Below are 21,022 nucleotides of genomic sequence, written 5' to 3' on the forward strand. Positions count from 1 at the left end.
TAGGAGGAATTCAGACTGGAGCAGAGCAGAGCACTCAGGACGTCAGGTCCTTTGCCCTCCACTGTCTCAGAAGCCCAAGGTAGAGAGGCAGCTCAGGGAGGTGTCTGCAGACCATCATGGATTGCTCCATGAAATCCTTTGGTAAACTGGAAAGGGAAGAGGTGAGGTTATGGTCAGCATGTGGGTGCAGGCCACTTAGGAGAAATGGCTTTGGTCTTGGATTATCATTGAATGCCTTTGTCCTCCTCTGACATTTTGAATAATGTGATTCTGTTTCCCGTCATGAATGTAACTCCTCATGGGTTACTGCACTTTTGTTTACTCTTTACATAAAACTTAGGAACTGGCTCTTTTTCTTTTTTCATAGTTGATGAGATTGTCTGGTCTCTTACAATTGCTGTGAGGTTCTCCAGAAGAGCAGAGATAGCCAGGTCACCTCTGGATCAGTACCATAATATACATAGCCAGGAGGAAATCTAAGGGAAGTCTGTTTTATACAGGGCCATACAATGTAGGACAGCTATTTAGGTACTCATTTCTCCCCTCACAGGAGTTCAGGTTGTGATCATCCTGTTCTCTAGCTTGCCAGCACAAAATCACCAGGTGCTACAGAAACTGTAGGCAAGCTTGAGTTTAACAAGTCTTGTGCTTACAAACAGCATCTCAGTAAGATTCTGGGAGGCAAGTGATCTGTTTAACCCCAGAGGTGGCAAGTCACTCTGCAGTTAGTAGCCTGGCACACTTTTTCACAGTAAGCCACATTTATGGGCCCCCTGCTCACCACTGTTAGACAGGCTGGGAAAGACCATCAAAAATCCATCATGGAAGTGTGATGGTCTGGGGAGATGACTAGGACATCTAGTCCCATGTGCTTACCTACTTAAATATTTTGCTTCCACTCACCCCTTCTTTCCTACCCTTTCCTGAGATCCTGTAATTCTCCCCCTTCTGCCGACAGACACACAGCTCTAGCTGTTGCTTGATCTCATTTCTGTGACATTTCAGGCACTCTTCCTGCTGACTTGTTCCATCTGGTTATTACCCTTTGAGTGAGAAGTAGCTCTGCCTGCATCTCTGCTGAGTCTCCGAGTCTGTGTGCTGAGAGTTTCAGCTCCTCCTCCTTGAACAAGCAAGCTTGAGCAGGTTTATAAATAGGAGTTTTTAAGCTAATGAGAGGGGATGCGGGGGTGAGAGAGAGAGAAACTGCACTGAAGTCACTTCAGAAGCAAATCCTAATGCTGACAGCTTTGCAGGCTTAAGCACTGAAAGGGAAAAGGGGTTTAAGTCTTGGCTCTGCCAGAAGTTTTAATACAACTTGGGAAAAGCCATACCTCCTTTCCGTTCTCCATGGACTGAATACTTTTCCTATTTCCCTCACAGCAAATGTACTGTAAAGCCTGTGGGGCAAGAATAGCTTGTTCCTTTGCATTTACTTGTATATGAGTTAAATAAAGCTTGCCTCTTACTGGGATCTCTCAGTATCACCAAAATAATACAGATTTACATTTAGAGGTGGTGCCCTGGCTCACACAAGACATCCTCTTGCCGGGGCTCGATACGCACCTCGCAGTTTATGACCTCCCCTCACCCCCTTCGTTTTTATTACTGCCATTTAGGGCTGGAAAATAAAGCAGCACAAGTACTACTGGGACTAAAATCCTTGTACAGACTTTCAGCCCACTTTCCAGAAGGTTAAGTCATTTCCCCTTATCTGTACTATGAAGACAAAACACAGCCAGTGTGACCTACTTTGTACAGATGGCATGTGGGTCAGCAGCTTCATATCTGGACAACACTCTAGGCTACATCATTTTGTAAATGCCAGGTGTCACTGTATTTTTTATCTGAGCCAAAAAAGCAGGGACTTAGACCAAAATGACAGCAGAGGAGTTAGGCAGATATCTAACGCCATATGAGTAATTGTGATTAAAGAGAGGTGAGGTTCAGATCCACCAAAGGAATACGAGACCTGGACAGCACACCTTGCTTCTGAGAAGACTGTCTAGGACAAGATTTTTAGACAAGTACTCTCCACTTGCAAGTCCTAGGACTCAATGTGTTATCTGCAGTGCTGAGCAGACACATGGAGAAGAAGTGAGGTCAGATGAAGAATAAAAACTGCATTCAAGTACAGTGGGTCATGGGTAATTGTGACCAACCTTGTTTGACTGCAAACATGAAGATTCAGTTATAAGCTACAGGATGTTCTGTCATTCTGTCTGCCATGGAAAGAATCCTGATCCATTCTTGGGCAGGACAGGCAGAATTAAGACATTACACTTTAAATACTCAGTGTACCTGCAGAAGATGTGATTTCTCCTGCAACCCTTACTTCTGGACCTCACACAGACTAAATCTGAAGCATGCTGTTTTCTTCATCCACCAAATTAGGACTGATTACTTGGAGGGATGGTAAAAAGTAGTCCTCACTTCTTTGTGTCTTCACTTTCAGGATTTTTTTCTGAAGAGGTCCAGAAGCTTTCCTTTCCAACCATGGAAATGTTTTAAGAGCTTCCTATACTATCTTTCCTTCTGGGAGAAACCCTTGTTTACTCCACAGTTAAAACTGATCACAAAAACCAAGCTCTGCTTTCCACTCAGCTACAAGAACTGTCTGTTCAGGACAGCAGCAGGAACCATTTAAAACATTTTGGAATTGTGAGATACAAAGAATTAGCAGCAACTTCGCAGGAACCCATTCAGTATTTCAAGGTATATCCAAACAGCAAGAAAGGAGCCCTCATTTACCTGTCTGATCTTAGAAAAGCAATATCCAGACAGCTCCCATATTTCTATCTGAAGGCATATTTAGTAGGAAGATGAGACTTTCTCGTACTCCCATATATCTATCTCTTACAAAGCTTTCATGACCTCTTACAGATAGATTACAGATAGTCCAGTACCTTACTGAGGAGGTGTAAGGTGTGGTTATGATGTCCTACCAGCAGGTTGCATTCAGACAGCAATTTGGAAAAAGAATGGAAAATTTAGCCTTTGTATTTTATTAGCTGAATGTGATGCTCTTCCACAGACTGCTGGCAAAGTTAAAATGCTGATGGTATTTTTAAAGAATAGGCTGAACCACAGCCAGCTCATGCAGTTTTAAGAGGGGACATACTGAACTTCTCAATGAAGGACTACACTCCTGCTGCTTCCTCTAATACAGGAGAAACAGGTCTTTTAAACACAGAAGAGGAAATCTGGTGGCACTGGGACATGGAAACACAAGATCTTCAGCACTGTTTCTACTGCTGTCACTCTAGAAAACCCACTTTTGTCAGTGCCCCAGAAAAATGTCCCTCTGTATTAATGTGGTATCTCAAGAAAGGCCTTTTTTAAGAACTTATCCCATCCCATCATTACTTGCCCTTTTCAAAAGCCAGTTTTCTAACCTATGTTACTTCTGTGGCTCTAAAATATAGGGCTAAGAATTCATCTCATCTCTACACATGCATCTACCAAGCTTTCTAATTTTCAGAGTATGTTGCATGACTATGGGTCCTCTTTGCTACCCAATATATTGACTGCCAGACCAGTGCCTCATCCAGAAGAACACACTGCCTTACAACAAAAAGAGGAATAGGACTAACTTTCCACCCTACTTCTGCACTATTTGCAGCTGTTGGTTTCACCTTACTGATCCAGCACTGTAGTTTTTAGCCTGTTGTATGTGAGATGCTAGGGGGCTGTGTATTATTTTTAAGGAGTCCACAGTTAAAGTTCAACAAAAGCAAACCTACTTTCTCCACAGGAGCCCACACCTCTGCTGGAATTTTTAGTGGCTGGCAAATTGGAAGAAGTTTGAAAACCATTTGTCTAGTGTAATGAAATATGATATGTTCCCTGAGGCATAATTTTGGGGGAACTGCTGAGGAACTCTGCCAAGTAGTAACAGTTGTGGTGCCTAGTTAGCACCTGTCTATGAAGAGCAGCATTTATGAAATAGCTCGGGGTGCACTGAATGTTCAGCAGCTATTCCTTACTCCAAGCCTGGATGAGACATCCCATATGAATGGCAAGGTTTCCTTTGCGTCATTTTAAGTCGGTGGCAGCATCATAGGATCAGAAATGTCAGGTTGGAAGGGACTTCAAGGAGCCAACTGTTCTTGGCAAAAGCATAGACAAGATGACCCAGCACACCCTCCAGCCAAGAAAGCATCCAATGTTGGGGAATCCATCACTTCTATGGGGAGATTCTTCCAGTGGCTGATTTCACTTTGAAAAATTTTCCCCATGTGTCCAGACAGAACACCCCTAGGAGTAACTTGCACCCATTACCCCTCATCTTTTCCATGTGATTCCTTGTAAAGAGAGAGTCTCCATCTTCTTTGTAACCACCTTTTAACAACTGTAACATGGCAACGGGGGCATCCCTGAGCCTTCTTTTCTTAAGGCTGAACAAACCCAGTTCTCTCAGCCGTTCCTCATACAGCATGCTTACCAGTCCTCTGATGATCTTTGGCCCTTCTCTGGACCCTCTCCAGCATGTCCACATCTTTTTTATATAGCGGGGACCAAAACTGGACACAGCATTCCAGGTTTGGCCTGGCAAGCACTTAATAGAGTGGGATAATGACTTCCTTATCCCCACTGGTGATGCCTTTGTTGATGCCACACAACATCCTATTGGCTTTGTCACTACAGCACACTATTCAGTCATACTGAGCTTGTTGGGACACCCCAAGTGTTTTTCCACAGAGCTGCTCCCCAGACAGGTGGATCCCAATCTGTGCTGCACTCCTGGGTTATGTTTTCCCAGGTGCAAGACCTTGCAGTTGTCCACATTGAATTTCATAAGGTTCTTGTTAGCCCACTCTTCCAGCCTATCCCAGTCTTCCTGCAGGGTGACTCTCCCTTCCAAACTGTCTACTTCCCCCCTCAGTATGGTACCATCAATGAACTTCATCAGAGTACACCTGATCCCACCGCATCCCGTTAGCTTATGAAGATATTACACAGTATTGGGCCCAATATGGATCCCTGGGGAATCATGCTTGTGATGGGGGACCAGTTTGAAAAGACCTACCACCCTCTGAGCTGTCATCCAGCTCCCCACCTGCTACACAACCCACTTGCCCAAACCATAGCTCATCAGTTTCTCTCAGACGAGGCAGTAAATTAAGTCATGTGAAATCTCTCCAGTGCAGAAAACTGCTTGTTGTGTGGAGAAATATTCTAGGCTCCTCTGACCCTTCACGGTCCCCAAAAGGAGCCTTTCAAGGGTGGGCACGAGCCATTCACAGCCAGCTTCCAAATGTATTTCATCAAAATATTTTCCTTGGGAAAATCCAAGGTAAAGTTGCACTTTCGCTACAAGAGGGCACGTGTATGTAATGGTAATGATGTGTCTAGCAGAACGGAAGAAGAGGATTTTCTTCTTAAACTTTCTGTGAGGTAAAAAGTCATCACTGGGAATAAAAAGCACCCTCCCTTATCCTTAATAGGGACTGTTTATCTTTACTTTCCCATCAGTTAAATCACCTGTCATAGTTTCTCAATCCTAATAAATAGATCTGAGTTAAATAAATACCACAGCTGAGGAATTCCTCAGAAGTGTTCTCTCCTACAGACAAATCCTGCTATATGTTCTCAGTAGTCTGCAAGTATCTGGCTGGAGGAGATTGCTTCAGTTTTTTAATGTATTTCCAAGGTCACAAGGATTTTCACACCTTTTACTGCTGGCTTCTCAATGGCAGGTAAAGGATGTTGTAGCTAATGGTAACACAGATTTGAGCTAATTGTGGAGTAATTGACTTGCCATGGACTTAATTGCTTATTAGAAGTCACAGTGACAAATCAAACAAACTGACAGTCTCATAATATGTGAAGAAATATCCACCACCTGAAGAATAAACGTGGAAAGCTCATTCAGGTACAAGGGATAGGTATTTGTACACAACTTCTTTCAGTGTGTTACACATTTCAGCACCAGTGCTTGGAAGCCAAATCTAAGCATTCAGGTATGAATGTCAGCAAGTGAATTTATACAGGAGCTGCTCTGGGGCCTCAGTCTTGCCAAGGATCAATATCAAGTCACAGTACCAGCCAGTTACTACTGACTAGTTATGCAGGAGGAGCACAGACAGAAAGCTATGTTTTCATGAAACTCTGCTTATGTTAAGCAACTCTGCAAGTTCTCCTTTCAGTACAGGGCTCAGCACCAGCTCAAACCACCCTCCCTTCCTCTCTTGCAAAATAAGTGGCTTGCTGAGTGCTACCCAAGCCAAGGACTGCACATGAATATCAGCAGAAGTATCTACAGAAGAAAATATGGAATCTGGTTCCTGGCTTATAAAACTTCTCATGCTATGGCTCTGCCTAGTTTCAGGACCTTTCCTTCAGTTTCCTTCCTCACTCTTGCCCACAGGTACCAGCTGTCTCTGCTGCCTTTTCTGTCAGCATCTCTTATTTCTCCATGGAGACCTAGTAGTCAAAACTCAGTGCAGGCCTAAGTTACTACAATGAGCATAGATCCAGCTTGTATTACCCACCTTGCAGTCTGGGTTCAAGAACACACCATGTTTACAACATATTGCAGATGAGATGATGCTGCAGCCTTACTTTTTCCCTCCCAAGCATCACTGTTCATAATTTTAAGTCTCACAGTACTGAGCTTTTCCTTTCATTTAGCCCTCGTTTAATCACATCCACTGGAGTCAATCATCTCACTGCTGACAAGGCAGCTCACTCCTCCAGTGGTCTCATTGTCTTGAACCTCACCTGGGACACCCCAGCCACAAACCTGTATTCAGGAACAGACTTTGCAGGGCTGTCTGGCAATTACACCACCTCACTGCCCACTCCCACCATGCAGAACTATGTACCTGCTTTCTAGCTGCTGCATTTCACAGCTGAATATCTGAGTGTAAGTTTAAACTGAGATGAGTTTAAGGTAATAATAGAATCATAGAATCATTTAAGCTGGAAAAGACCCTTAAGATCATCAAGTCCAACCAAATAAATTTGTCTGTAAACTGCATTGGATAAGGAGCAGAAATGTGACCCCTCATGTGGATGTGCAGGTGCTGCTCAGACATTTCAGCTGTGAACACCATTTCACACTCTCATCCACTTGTTAGATGTCCTGCACCAAATCAAAGACAACACTCCATGGGACCCCTCCATGGCCTGTGGCTTTGGGCATCTGTCCTGCTTGCTCTCACTCCCCTTCAGCAGGCTCCAACTTGCTCTTTTGTCATAATTTCTCTTTCCTGCAATTCATACTTCGCCGTAAACAGGGAACAGTCTTTGTACTTTGGCTGTACAAACACGAAGCTGTGGATAACGTGGTTTCCCCTTAAAAAAAAAAATACTGTCTTGCCTCAATGGGAGCTCTTTCCACTATGACGTGGTAGTGCAATGAATTCCCCGCGCTGAGATATTGCTCGCAGCCTTGAGACAAGGCACAAAGGGAGTGCAAATAAATGAACAATACGGTGGAAGAAACAAAGGGCAAAATAAAAGCAAGCAAGCAATAAGTAAAAAAAAAAAAAAAAGAAAAAAAAAAAAGAAGAGGAGAATCAGCATGTGATGTTTAAAAGCTGTGCCATGCAAAACCACCACCATCCAAAATGATGCAGAATTTCTATAGAACTGGGCTGGCAAAAAGCCTATGGGGAGCCCAGTCAGAAAAGCATGCTGACTCTATGAGCAAGGACAGAGCTGGCAACTAAAGGACAAAAGCTGCACAATTTTCACACTGGCCTAGTGAAATCTATCTAATGGTATCCCACAGGGTGTTACAAGGAGTTTTCCAGCTCCTGAAATGCAGCCATATTTGGGGCAACAAGTTAGCAATGTACAGCAGCATAGAAGCGAAGAAAAAAAAAATTAATAATTTTTGCTGTTGAACGATTCCTCCCTTCTTTTGTCCCTGCACTTACAGAAGCTCCCCTAAAAATAAATATTCCTCACACCCACCAGTAACTATACAAGATTGATTCCTTTTAGAGATCCATTTGGAGTCTTCTACTCCTGAGCCATACAGGCTTGCATAGAAAAAAAGAAAGAAGCAAAAAAGAAAAGATTAAATACATATTCAAAGGAGTTTCTGTACATAGCTTATTGTACTGGAGGCAGGAACAGATAGAATCACATCAGTGCAGCTCAAAGCTGTACTGACAATGTTGTCCACATTCTCTACAATTCCTTCTTGAACAGCAGTTTGCTCCCTCATCTTCCTATCTGATCCCTCCAGATATGCCTCCCTCCACTACTGATTCTCACTCCTTTTCTCCTTATTCTTCTACCACTCCTTCTAGACATAAAAGCAACTCCATTCTCATTGAGGTCCCAGCTCAAAGCCCCCCCAGAAACATCACCAATGTCATGGTCCCTTGAAGATGAGAGCCTTTCCCACCAGATTGGAGCTGTCTTTGGAGACTTAAGAGGTATTTCAGAGCAGAAGCAACTTAATTTGGTCTGATGCACAAACATTTAATGCAACAATACCTTGATTTCAGTGTTGCTGTATGACTGAGCTCTTTCTTGGTTGTAACTATCTGTCTAGTGTAATGTATAGCACGCCATGGCCAACTGTGTTAACTAAACATTACCTTCCTACCTTACATTAGGCAGCCCATGGGATGGGGAAATAGAGGTCTCTGATCTGCCCTCTGCACATTTCACAGTTGCCTTAAAGCCCCCTGGGCTACTGCATGATTCAAGCCCTTCCTCTGTGCTAGATGTAGTGATTTCTGCTGAGCAAGTTTTCAGGCAGATCAGGAAGGTGACCCAGCTTGCTGGGTGACCCAAAGTGGCATCTGGGCTATACAGTGGTTGATGCACAGGTGTAATGGTAAATCTCTCCAGTACTTCAGTGTGGGATGAAGAATTTTATCATAGCAGTGAACTTGCAGCCAAATCAGGGGATGTTCTGAATGAGGGCAGCCTCTCTGTCTTCCTTTATAATCAGATTTCTGCAGCAGCAAATGCCTTTATCGGATCTTTCTGATTTACTTGTTTGTTTTCCCATCCTCCTTTTCTCTTCTGCTGTAATTAGCTGTTAAGTCTTGCTGCATATTCTCTGTTCATTTGACTTTTTAAAAAGCAAAAGCCAAGACTTCCAGAAGATAGGCAAGAGCTCATTTCCCTTTTTCTCTCTGGTTGGACTGAGACACAACTGCTACTTAAACTGGCTTTAAAAGCCTTGGTGTTCTTCACTTTTAATCATTCATTCACACTCCTGCACCTCTGTCTCTCTTGAGCTGACCCCAGTTTGTGCACCTGGCTCCTGAATTAAATTAGGATGAAAAATAATTTTCTCCTTTAAAATGGCTATCTGGTCCCCAGCACTATGACACAAATGGTCATGCCAGCATCACAGATGGGACAAATGAGTTTGTGAAGAAGAATAACAATAAAAAATAAACAACTATGGTGGAATGGGAGAAAGGTAATATTTAAGCTGATAACGGTAAATTATACCCTTACTGCTCTCAACAGTTACAGATTGCTAAACAAAAGTTGCTCAGCCCATTGCACACTGAACAGGGTCAAAAGCTTGACCCATAGCTATGAGTCTTCTCTCCAGCTTCTCACTGTTAAACAACAGAAAGATATCTGCATCCTAACAAACCCTCCTCCCTCCTTTTTCTCAAAACATGTGACTCTTACATGATCGAAACATCTTCCCAGCAGGGAGTTCATGCTCCAAGGCCAGCCATGACCTGCAATGATTCTTATTTATTACTGTCTTCCTAGAAAATCTTCTATGGTAAGAACCGAGATATTTGTTCTTCAAGGACATTTTGCTGCAAGGCACCAGTATGGATCTCAAAAACACTGCAAACATCCCTTGTTGATGACTCACAGCACCTTCTCTCTGTGGCTGTTTCATGCTGAAATGGAGACCATAGTTTGTCAGTGTGAAGAAAGTGATGGAGCAAGGTCTTCAGTGACTGCTGCTTTTGCCTCTTCCTCACTCTTCCCTTGTGCCACTGCCACCTCCCAGCAGCCTGACCCTCAACTGTGTCCATAAACCAGGTGGTGTAACTATTACTACTGAAAAACAAAAAACCTGGCAAAGCTCTTTTGTTGTTGTTGTTGTGTTTTGTAGTCTTAGCAGTCATCAGACTGGTAATACTGACGGGAAAATAGTGGCTGAGGGTGAACATAGTAGTAACATGAAGTGGTACAAGAGAAGGAGAAAGTGAAGGAGGGGATGCCAGGGGATGCTGGGAAGCAAAACAGCAATACCTTAAGTTTGTATTACCAAAACTTGTGTCATCAAGCCACCATCCCAGACACAGAGAAATTAAATGACTTGCCCACATGAAAAGAGCAAGTTATTGTCAGAGAACATCATTAACAGATAATCAGACACCTGCTTATCCCCTCTCACCTCTAGGCATGCTTCTACCCCTGCTGGTATTGTTTGAAGTCACAGTAAGAAGGTAACCAGTTCAAATGCAAACTGAGGCTGTCCTACCCAGGAATATTATCAATTGTTGGCAGCTCACAGAAGTTTCTATAGTGGTTCCTAAAAAAACCCCACTGAAACCCAAATACTCAAACAAGGCCTTGTTTTTAAAGGCAGAATGCACATACACATATGGCTGGTCCACCTCAGTCCTCCTCCCTACCTTTCTCCTCTTTGCCTCTGTTACCACAAGAATATTGCACTAGTTAAGTTTAAAATTCATTTTAGAAACAAATGTTTAAGGAATTTTTAAAGATTAGGTTAAAAGCAGTGCTGGGCAACCACCTCTTAAGTTTTCAGAGGGCTCTTCCAGTTTAAAGAAACTTAGAAGTGCATGGTTTCAGACATGGAAGTAAACTGATACAGTGGAACTGGTGAAAATGTCTTCATGGGTGCTCATTTTTCTGTGAAGCTGAAGCATGAAGATGGAGGAAACCATATGCAATACCCAAGTCACCCAACTCCTGCTCCCTGCACAGAAGCACACAGTACCCTCTGTGTGGGTGGCTGCTTGAGCAGCAGGGTGCACGGGAGCAGCAGGGGCACTGCTCCAATCCAGCCTGCCCACAACTCACTGTGGGAAACCTCTCCCTGTTGTTCTTCCAGAGGAACAGAAACACCCCTCCAGACTTTTATGGGATGCAAACAAGCCTGCCATACATACACTTTGTGTCTCAGAAAATAGTAAGAGGATAAGAAGCTGCATTTTAAAGCTCTGAAACCCATATTCAACAGCAAGGCCTAGCAATTTAGAAACAATTATGTGCAAGTCTATGATATAGTTAAACTATCTCTTGGGTTTTATTCTGAGTGCTGGCTTGGCTTCCCTACTTTATTGCTGCACTTGCTAGGCCTAATTTTCTTTCTAGCCTTTGGATCACAGAATACACTGCAATCTCCAAGCCAACGTCCTCAAAAGGCTAGCACTGTCCCCAGGACAAGCACTCCTTAATATCTAATACATGATACCTTCTCTGCTTCCATCTGCCTGCATTCCCTGCTTTGGGTCCTAGCTGTGAGCAGCTGCCAGGTCCCCAGGGTCCATACCAAACTGTGGCTACCCCCCTCTCACATTGTGTGGATTAGAGGCAGTCAGGGACAAAAGTGATGCTGATCACTTTTCTTGTGCTTTGCTGCTGCCATTGAAACACAGCTGCATCTTCCATACCAGGGGTATCTGAACTTCCAACCCTCTGGCCATTCTTCTATCTTTTCCTGGTCTGCCACCTCCCTCTCTCAACATTTTTAGCATGAAGCTTGTTTAGCAGGCCTGTGCTGGGCTGCAAGAAAGTGGGTTTGGCTTCAACGCAGGGGAAAACGTTCAGGTCCAGGGTCACTTTCCCAGTCAGCAAGGCCTCTATCAGTTACCAGACAAGAACTAAAGATGTGCTGTTGCAATACTGAAATGCTGTGCTGGCATGAAAAAGAGAAAGTCCCTGCTAATGAAGCTAATATATACCCTCACTGCCAACTGGGGGGTGGGGGGAAATGCTTATCATCATTTCATGTGCTTCAGCCATGTCTGCTGTGGGATAAGCCATCAAGTTACTGCTATACCTGAAATGTCTGCAGCAGTCCCACCCTGCAGAGGTCGACAGCAGGAGATGGAAATGAAGAGGTTCAGTTCAGCCAGCAGACAGCTACCATTTGAACTAAAAGAGCAACTTTTACACAGAGGAGTGCTGGTAAGGTCTTCCCCTCTCAATGGACCACACACAAGAATGGGCAGGGATTTAGCAGTGAGAGTGAAAAAGTAGTGCAATGCAAACATAAAGAGCAACAATTGAAGCCATGGTGCAGCACTGGCTCTGGGAATCAATAAAGCATTAAACTTCCCAGAGCAGGAAACCAAAGCACACAAACCAGCTATGATCCAGCTACCTATTTTGCCTATTCCAGAGTGCTACATAGCCAGATTGTCTTCTGCTGCCACCACCTTTGGTTGGGTGGGTTCAGAGAGTGTGGACAGTTATTTCCAGCATTGGGGCTAGCAGCATGATCTATCCTCAGTCCTCTGATCTTTATGCTGGCTCACCATCCGTCTCCTCCCATTCATACTCCGTCCCTTCCTTCTCTTTTCTGTCCCAGAAGTAGACCTCAGTATCTGTCCCTGGTACTTACAACAGTTAAATTGATTTATTCAAAAGTTCACTCAGTTTGCAGTATGAAGGTTTTCAATCTTACCAAGGGCAAGCTCCCATTTGAAAATCAGGTTAGGTTCTCTATCTGCTAATGGGACAACAGCCCCCAGCTGCCTCTGGTTAGCGATGTAGGGAGCAGCCTAAAAGCAAGGAAGAAAAGCCCTATAAAAAACAGCTCAGTGTTTATTCTACGTGGGCCTAGCACCTGGCATCTGACCTAGTAGGTAACTGAATTGCATTCTGGTGAAAGTCACCCTCAAGTTCAGATGTAAAACTGGCTTCTAACACAGCTGTGTTATTAATTTGTTGAATGACAAAGAGAATTGCTAGGGACACAGGTAATAAAGGAAGCAGTATGTTTTAAAACTTAACAAGAAATACTGATATGAGATTTCAATAACTTCCAGTAGGAATCTATCACAAAGGAAGCTCTGTTTACAGCAGCTCTTTAATGCCAAAGCATTTAGTCTCATTATTGTAGAAGCTTAAGCAATCATGTCTTAGGCTGCTTTGTTTCATAGCAGAATTGATCACAAAAGATTACAAACAGAGCAGTAGCAAAGGAGGACACAAAAGCACACTGTTAGAGCTACAGACAAAATATCCAAGTATTGCAAGGATAGACCTCACAGGTGTGGACTTATGATCATATGACACACAAAAAGAACATCAAGTGCACAAAATCACGCACTTGCAGGTAGGAAATGCCAGGATTAGAATTGCCTATGAAACCTCTGTTCCCTGTTGGAGGTAAGGCTCTGTGACAGTCTCCCATTACGGGATCACAGGCTGTTTTGTCTGAGGAACCACACTGCACAGGGAACAGATGAACCTGAACAGTGACTACACAGTCCTGTGGCCTCCACAGTACTGGGTCACTGTGCTACACGTTTTACCTGGACCAGATATATGCACACAATCACATTTTAATAGTCTTTTCAGCCAACGCTCACAACCTGGCTTTTAGGAAGATTTATATTCATATAGGGGACTTAGACCAGCTGTGGAAGGACAAACCATACTTGACTCATCGTGAAGTCAGCGAAGCACAGGCAGACTGTGCATGATATACAATCTGCCAGAACAGAGTGTCCCTCCACTTCTTTAAAAAGCATTTGACACAGCAGAGTAAGTATGCACTGTTTCAGCACCGTGCATCATGCGGCTTTGCTACGTTTGCTCTGGTCCTGGAACTAGATTTACCATCTCAGACAGTCACGGATCAAATAAATAAACACGCTCATCTATACCACCTTCATTCTACATGAAACTCCCCCACTTGCGTCCTGCCAACAAGATGAATTCTGCACTGAAGGCCTAACTGGTATTTTCCCTTTATGTATTTCTCCTATGTACTCTCAGCACAGCATCACACTGCATCTCTCCCTGATACAACGAGGTGTAGGGCCAGCTTAGCAGGGCCAGCTCTGAACAATACAGCCATGTTACACCTAGTGAAATAGCCTGGAGTTGTGCCATGAAAACACACTTTTCCTCTGTTACCACTTAATGAATGTATCCTCAGAACAACTCTAAGAGATGGAAGAGATATTATTTTAACCCTGCTTTATACATATACCAGTAATACTTAGGAATCACAAGCTCTAACTCCTTCTGGCTGGCCAGTCTAAGATCTAAAGGAAATTTTTTTTTCTTCAGATTTATTTTTATACTTCTCCATTCAGTAATCAATAAACAAAAAATTGCTTGACCAATCAATTCAGTTTGTTATGTTTCAAAAAGTGCAATTCCCTAAAAAAAAACCCCAAAACAATAGTCCATTATAGCTTCACTTAGCTATGTAGCTGGCACAAAACTTTTATTTGCCATACTTGCTATTCTGATGCAATTCTTTTTTCAGGCTAAATAGTGGTGGGAGCTGCATCTCACAGCTGTGCCAACCTGTGCTCCCAGGAGCAGGTGAAACTATTTCACAGCACATGGACTGGATTTTATTCCTGATTTGCCTTCTGTATTGTTTCTTTGCAGCTGAGAGCATTAAACTGAGGTGGAGGTAAACATTTACCTTTTGTTTCTTTTGCCAAGATTTGTGGGACACATCTTTCACAGCTCACTGTGGGACTAGTCCCTATCACTCATGTCTACATTAGATAGTGTGTCCTTTCATCTCCATACCTCCCCATTAACCTGCTGACATGTATCTGCAAATAACAGAGGATAAATCTGCCTTCAAAATTCAGCCAAGAGGCTCAAAAAGAAGTCTTGCCTGATGTCTGCAGGGAGAAAAGTAAAGGAATCCAAGGGATGCTTTGAGAATTAGTAAGTATCCTTGCTAGAAAGGTTTACTTCATGGAAATCACAGCTGGTCTCTCTCTTCCTATTCTCACATCAGACTTAACATGACTGCAAGGCCCAGAGCTGTGAGGGCATAATACATCTCTCCTTTGCTCTCCTTTACTTCATTTTTACAAGAGGTCAGGGGTGCCATTCAGTCTTTGCAAATGAAAAGCAGACTTTTAATGAGAGAGATCATCTCAGATGCAGACACGGACAAAAAAGTACCGTCCTGACCTGTGAGTCTTCTGTATCTATATTTAGCAAGTTATTTCAAGTTCCATTCATTCTTTGAACTGGAATAACCCTTAAAAAAAATCTGTGGTCATCTTTTGTATCTCCTCCTCAATCCTAAACTGAGGTCAAGCTAAAAACAAGTCTGCACTTTTTGATATTACCCAAGGTTTCAATTAGAAAACCCTTTTCATTCTGGGATCACTTTCTTTACCTTGGAAAATTATTCCAGGGTCCACACTTTTAGCCCAAGATTGGTTATATATATGTTTATATATATATATAAAAATTTATGTTCACAATAACTTGTTTCAGAACTGGGATAAATTCTGTTCTGGCTGCCCTTTCTTCTGGACCTGGTTTTGACTTCCCTTACTTTTTTTCTTCCAGTACTGACACTTAGATTGCCTCTTCTTCTCTTTCTTCTTGGTGTCAAAAGAGAGAGTTCAGGACACCACCACCTCTGCACAACCTTTGATTCTTCCATTTACTCCAGCCTCTTCTATGAAAGAAAGCCAATCCTTATCTGTCACTCAGACACGGTGATGACCTCATCACTGACTTCACAGCTTTATAACGACAAGCTGATATCACAGATCAAGTGATGATTCTGTATCTGACATATTTTTCTTCTTTGACCACAGTCTAACTCTCTCACCTTTTTGATGGAGACTAATTCTTTACTAAATCCCTATTGCCTCAAACAACAGAGCAGAAGAACCTTCTCTGGGCTTTACATTTTCACATTCTACATTACAGGGAAAGGCTGTGGATGTTGTCGACCTGGTTAATACCGTCTCCCACCGCATTCTCCTGGAGAAGCTGGAGAATCATGGCATAGACAAACATACTCTTCATTGGGTAAAAAAGTGGCTGGATGGCCATGCCCAGAGAGTTGTGATTCATGGAGTCAATTCCAGTTCGCTGCTGGTCACCAGTGGTGTCCCTCAGGGCTCAGTTTTGGGGTCAGTCTTCTTGAATATCTTAATCTATGATCTGGACAAGGGGATTGAGTGCACCCTCAGTAAGTTTGCAGATGACTCCAAATTGGGTGGGAACGTTGATCTGCTTGAGGGTAGGAAGGCTTTGCAGAGGGACCTGGACAGGCTGGATCAATGGGCCAAATGCCAAATTTCTTTGAGGTTCAACAAGGCCAAATGCTGAGTCCTGCACTTTGGTCACAACAAACCCAAGCAACACCACAGACTTGGGGAAGAGTGGCTGGAAAGCTACCCAGCAGAAAAGGGTCTGAGTGGGTTGGTGGGCAGCTGGCTCAGGATGAGGCAGAAGTGTACCCAGGTGGCTAAGAAGGCCACCAGGGGGATAGGCCTCTTCTACCAAGTGAATAATGACATGGCCAGAGGAAATGGTCTGAAGTTGTGGCAGGGGATATTTAGATTAGGTATTAAGAAGAATTATTTTATTGAAGCAGTGGTCAGGCACTGGAACGGGCTGCCCAGGGAGGTGCTGGAGTCACCATCCCTGAAGGTATTTAAGAAATGTGGTACTTCATGGCATGCTCTAATGGCCCAGATTTTAGGGGGCTTATGTTGTTCTTGTTGGTTTTTTTTTTTGTTTGTTTGTTTGTTTTTGTTTGGTTTTTTTTGTGTGTGTGTGTGTGTGGTTTTTTTTTAGTAGTAGTTTTTGTTTGTTTGCTTGTTTATTTTGGTTTGTTTTTTGTACGGCTGAACTCAGTGATCTCAGAGGCCCTTTCCAACCATGACTATTCTGTGATTCTGTGGTTTTATTCTTTCACATTAATTGCACAAATATTCTTCTCTGGCTTCCTAGTGTACTTTCCATTTTCATTCTGCAATTCAAAATGGAGTTCTGCATGTAATTATTTAGTTCCTTCAAGACTTCTCATAATTAGGAATCTTGCTGGGAAAACTAGGAACCATGAGAACAGGCAGGTAATTTGAATTTCTGGTCCTTCTCATCCTCTAGCTCTTTAGAAAAGCTTGAGCCAGGTGACAAATATATATATATATATATATGGCAAATATATATATATATACACTTGCCCTTTTTACAAGCTGTCTGTGATTTCTTATGAAAAGGGTGTATGCAGTAAGACTGCCAGAACTGACTGTACCTTTATGTCAGGTAAACCTGAATCTGCAACCCAGAGCTTTTGGCAATGAAATGTGGCTATTTAAAGGCAATAATTAACATTTGAGACTTAAAAGAGTTGATGCCCTTCTTTCTGAATTCTGATCTAACACAAAGGATCAGATTTCTGTGTGTGCTTTTCTTTTGGAGATTTAAAGTGTTGACAAGCTTGGTAGGAGAGCTCAGGCATCTTCTGCTGAAGTCCAGTGGCCTTAAAGAAGGGCTGGAACTTGGGAGATGCAGGTTCAAACCCCTGAGTTCTCCAAATTTTCAATGTATTCTTGAATAAACCACTTAATACTCCTGTCATTCAATTTTCCATGAGTCATGTTGGTACAATAGCACTCTCTTTCTTCACAAGGCAGTTGGTAAGGTATTTATAACGCAAAGTGTTGAGGTGATGATGGTGCTGAAGGACTTGGAATGGCTGGTGAAAGGGGAGCAGGGAAATGTTCCCAGTCTCATCTTAAAATGACAGATGTGAGGCAGAGCCCAAAAGACACATCATGTGTGCCTGTGACTAATGTGTCTGTGCCCAATATGCTCCAAAAACTAAATTGAAGGCCAGAGGAACACAACTGGCATTGTCTTATTCTTTGTTATTAATACTAATATTACATTTCTCACCCCCTTAACTGTTCTGTGGTATTATCAAGAACACATAAGCATTATCTCTTTGGCACAAATAGGCCCTTCCTTTTCACTAGTTATGAGTTTGTGGCACTAGCAGTGGGGATTTTTTAACTCGGAGTTGTTCCGGGCAAAGAATTTTCCTGAAAATGCCCCAGGATGAATAGAAAGCTGTAATGTGTGACTCTTCTTGCTTTTATCTTTTCTGTGCCTGTAAAGATTTTTACTGTTACTGTATTACTGTTATTATTGAAGTATTCCTAGCAGTGTGCCAAGAATGTTAAACATCTTTCAGACAAAAATATTCACCCAGCAGGGTCCACTCTTACATTTCCAACAGAATCAATGGCAGAGCAATCCCTCCTTGGAGGAGTTGGCTTCCAAGGAGCAAATCACCTCTCGGCATGAGTGAGGAGTTGTGACCATAGACCCCTTCAACACCAGACAAGAAACAGAGGGATACAGCCCTCCTTTGTATCTTGAGCTCCAGAAAGCCTTACAGTAAAACAGAGCTGATGCAGGATGTGATGATAATCAACTGGTGCTGGCAAATGCTGTCCCATATAGATGATCATTACCAAAGCCATTACCAAGGGTTCCAACACAAAGCCACAGCCGTTGTGTTCAGTGCCACCATCTTTAGGGCCATCTTTGTACCCTGCCCAAACCAGTTCTTCACTGCTCTATCTCTCTTATGTGGTCCGAGCCTCTCCCTGAGGAGAAGGATGGTTACACAACTTTGCCTCTTACACAAATGCTTCCAGGCAGACTGCTAGTCTGCTGGCTCTTCTAGATTCAGGCCTTGGTTCAGCTTTGTTTTATGGGAATGTTGAATTAAAAGACACTAGAGGTGCTGGTATCTTCTTCTTACTATGTCAGGGTGAAAACAAAGCAGCTGTTTTAAACCTCTAAGACTTCTGTCAACTGCCTTTATTTCAGATTGGAGTGTGCAATGCAAACAGCTACTTCAATGAGCAGATCAGAAGCACTACTCAAGAGCCAGGTGTTATTTCAATGGTCTGCTCTTAGGGAAAAATCCTTAGACACAAGTGATAAATCAAAAAGAAACAACATGCCAAATTACTGATGCCAAACAGCACTGAAATACCATTTCAGATTTTCAGATAAACTTGTAGTTCCAGAGTTAATATTTGGTAACTATAAGAAAATTTATTTCTGTCCTGAACCTCAGTGTCGCAAAGCCTCTATTTTTACCTGTGTTACTCCTCTATTTAACAGAAAGATCAAGAAAAAAGCCTGAAAATTATGACCTTTTCAAAATGTTGAACATTCATCAGAGCTGAACTACATGCCATAGCCTGCTTTAGTCAGGCTGTGAACCTCAAACCTGTGAACCATGACTAGCAAACTATAAGCTAAAGTGCCTAAATCAGTCTAAGCCCTTAGAGCAGTTTAAGATAACTAAGCCACTTAAAACTCATTAGTATTAAGAGTTAAGCAACATCAACAGAGTATCAGAGATCCTGTATTACAGCCACTTCACCACTGAAACTTTCTCTAACATGTACACTTCCAGCTTCATTAACCAATTGCAGGTTTTTATAAGTTGAGTGTAGCTCAAGATCTGCCTTCTGATCTTGCTTTGATGATAATTCCCAATTTAACCCACAACACAAGCCAAATTTAAAGCTGATGGGGTTATCCATCTTTTAATATTTAATCCAAGAGCAAACTTGACCAAAAAATATGGAAAAACTATCTTGTTGGTTTTGTTAATTTACTTTAAAGAGTTAAATGATTATTATTTCTTGACATCACTTGCCTCTGCATATTTCATAATCTTTTACATAAATGTGTTAGAGAGAGAAGTAAAGAGCATGTTCAATGGTGGAGATGGCTTGCATTGGATCCAACCACGTTATTCATGAGTGGCAAAGCTTCAGTCAGGTATGTAGTTCATTCCTAGAACTCAGTGTTCTGCATTTTAGAGGAAAAACTCTTGAATATTTTCAAGTGAAGTGCAGTCCTTTCCAGGAATCTTATTCTAGTGTTTCTTCAGCAGTAACCCCCTTCTCCCTTATGGAACAGTTTCACTGAGCAGCGCAGGCAAAATTAGCATTGCTGCCTGGAGAAGGAGAGGCAGGTGCCAGGGCAGAAGGAGGGAAGGAAGAAAAAGGACAACAGGGACTGAATCTGCTGGGACACTGTCTTCATGCACCAGGGCCTGGGTGCATACTGCAGCTGCCAGGGAAGGACCCTGACCCCTTCTGCAGCAGCAACAGGTCCAACAGCAGGCAAATTTTTTTGTACTGGCCAATCAGGGCCAGTGGCAGCCATCATTTTGTAGCCTGTAGCGTTCTGTTGCCCCAGGCAGAGCTAGCTGCTCCAGACCTGTGGTGGTATCATGGACCTTCTCCTATAGCCTGTCAGAGGAGGAAAAATATATAAAACAAATAGTATACGTATCTCAAAAGAAACCCACTTTTGGCTTTTACTTCTGAAGCATAGTTATGACGAAAGGTCTAGTATCTTGCTTTTAGCCACATATGCTCTCTTTGTTTCCAGTCTAATAATACTTTCATTAACATAAACTAGAGGGTGAGAGAAAGACGCCTGACATAAAGAAAATGGCAATCTTTGAGGCTTAAGTAAGAGTCATCAAGTCTCAGTTTAATGAGCAGCATCCATAGGTGGATGTAGCTCTCCAGTCACTCACCTTGACATCATAATTTCTCAACTGTTCCTCTACACTCTCTCCACCATTTTCATGCCAAAAAGGGGGGCTGAATATAGTTGCAAGCACAATCCTTGCTTCTGAACGGCTGCAATGTTAGTGGTGTTGTGTGAATTACATTCTACAGTGTTTCTGGACTATTAAAAGAAAAGTAAAAAATACCAAAATTTCACTAAGTCCTCACAAATTTGATCATATATAGCTGGAATGTCAGCTCCTCATCAGCCTTTTCCCACCTGATATAACAGAGAAATTTCTCATGGTGGTGAATTCCTATCTGTAGACTTAACCTAAGAAGAACTCTCAAGTACATAGATTACCAGGGAATTTCAAAATCACGTGCTGAACACGAACAAACCCAGACTTAAGTTCTGGATCTGGGAAGGAAAATTCTCTGTCCAAGGCCGACCATCTTCTCTCTGGTGCCTGTGCTCTTTGCCTGAGGCCAGGCAGGTGCTGCCACTGCTGTCACACATGTGAAAGACTGACCCAGCT

The sequence above is a fragment of the Calypte anna genome, chromosome 1 (genome assembly GCF_003957555.1).
Source record: "Calypte anna isolate BGI_N300 chromosome 1, bCalAnn1_v1.p, whole genome shotgun sequence".
In the NCBI taxonomy this organism is placed as follows: domain Eukaryota; kingdom Metazoa; phylum Chordata; class Aves; order Apodiformes; family Trochilidae; genus Calypte; species Calypte anna.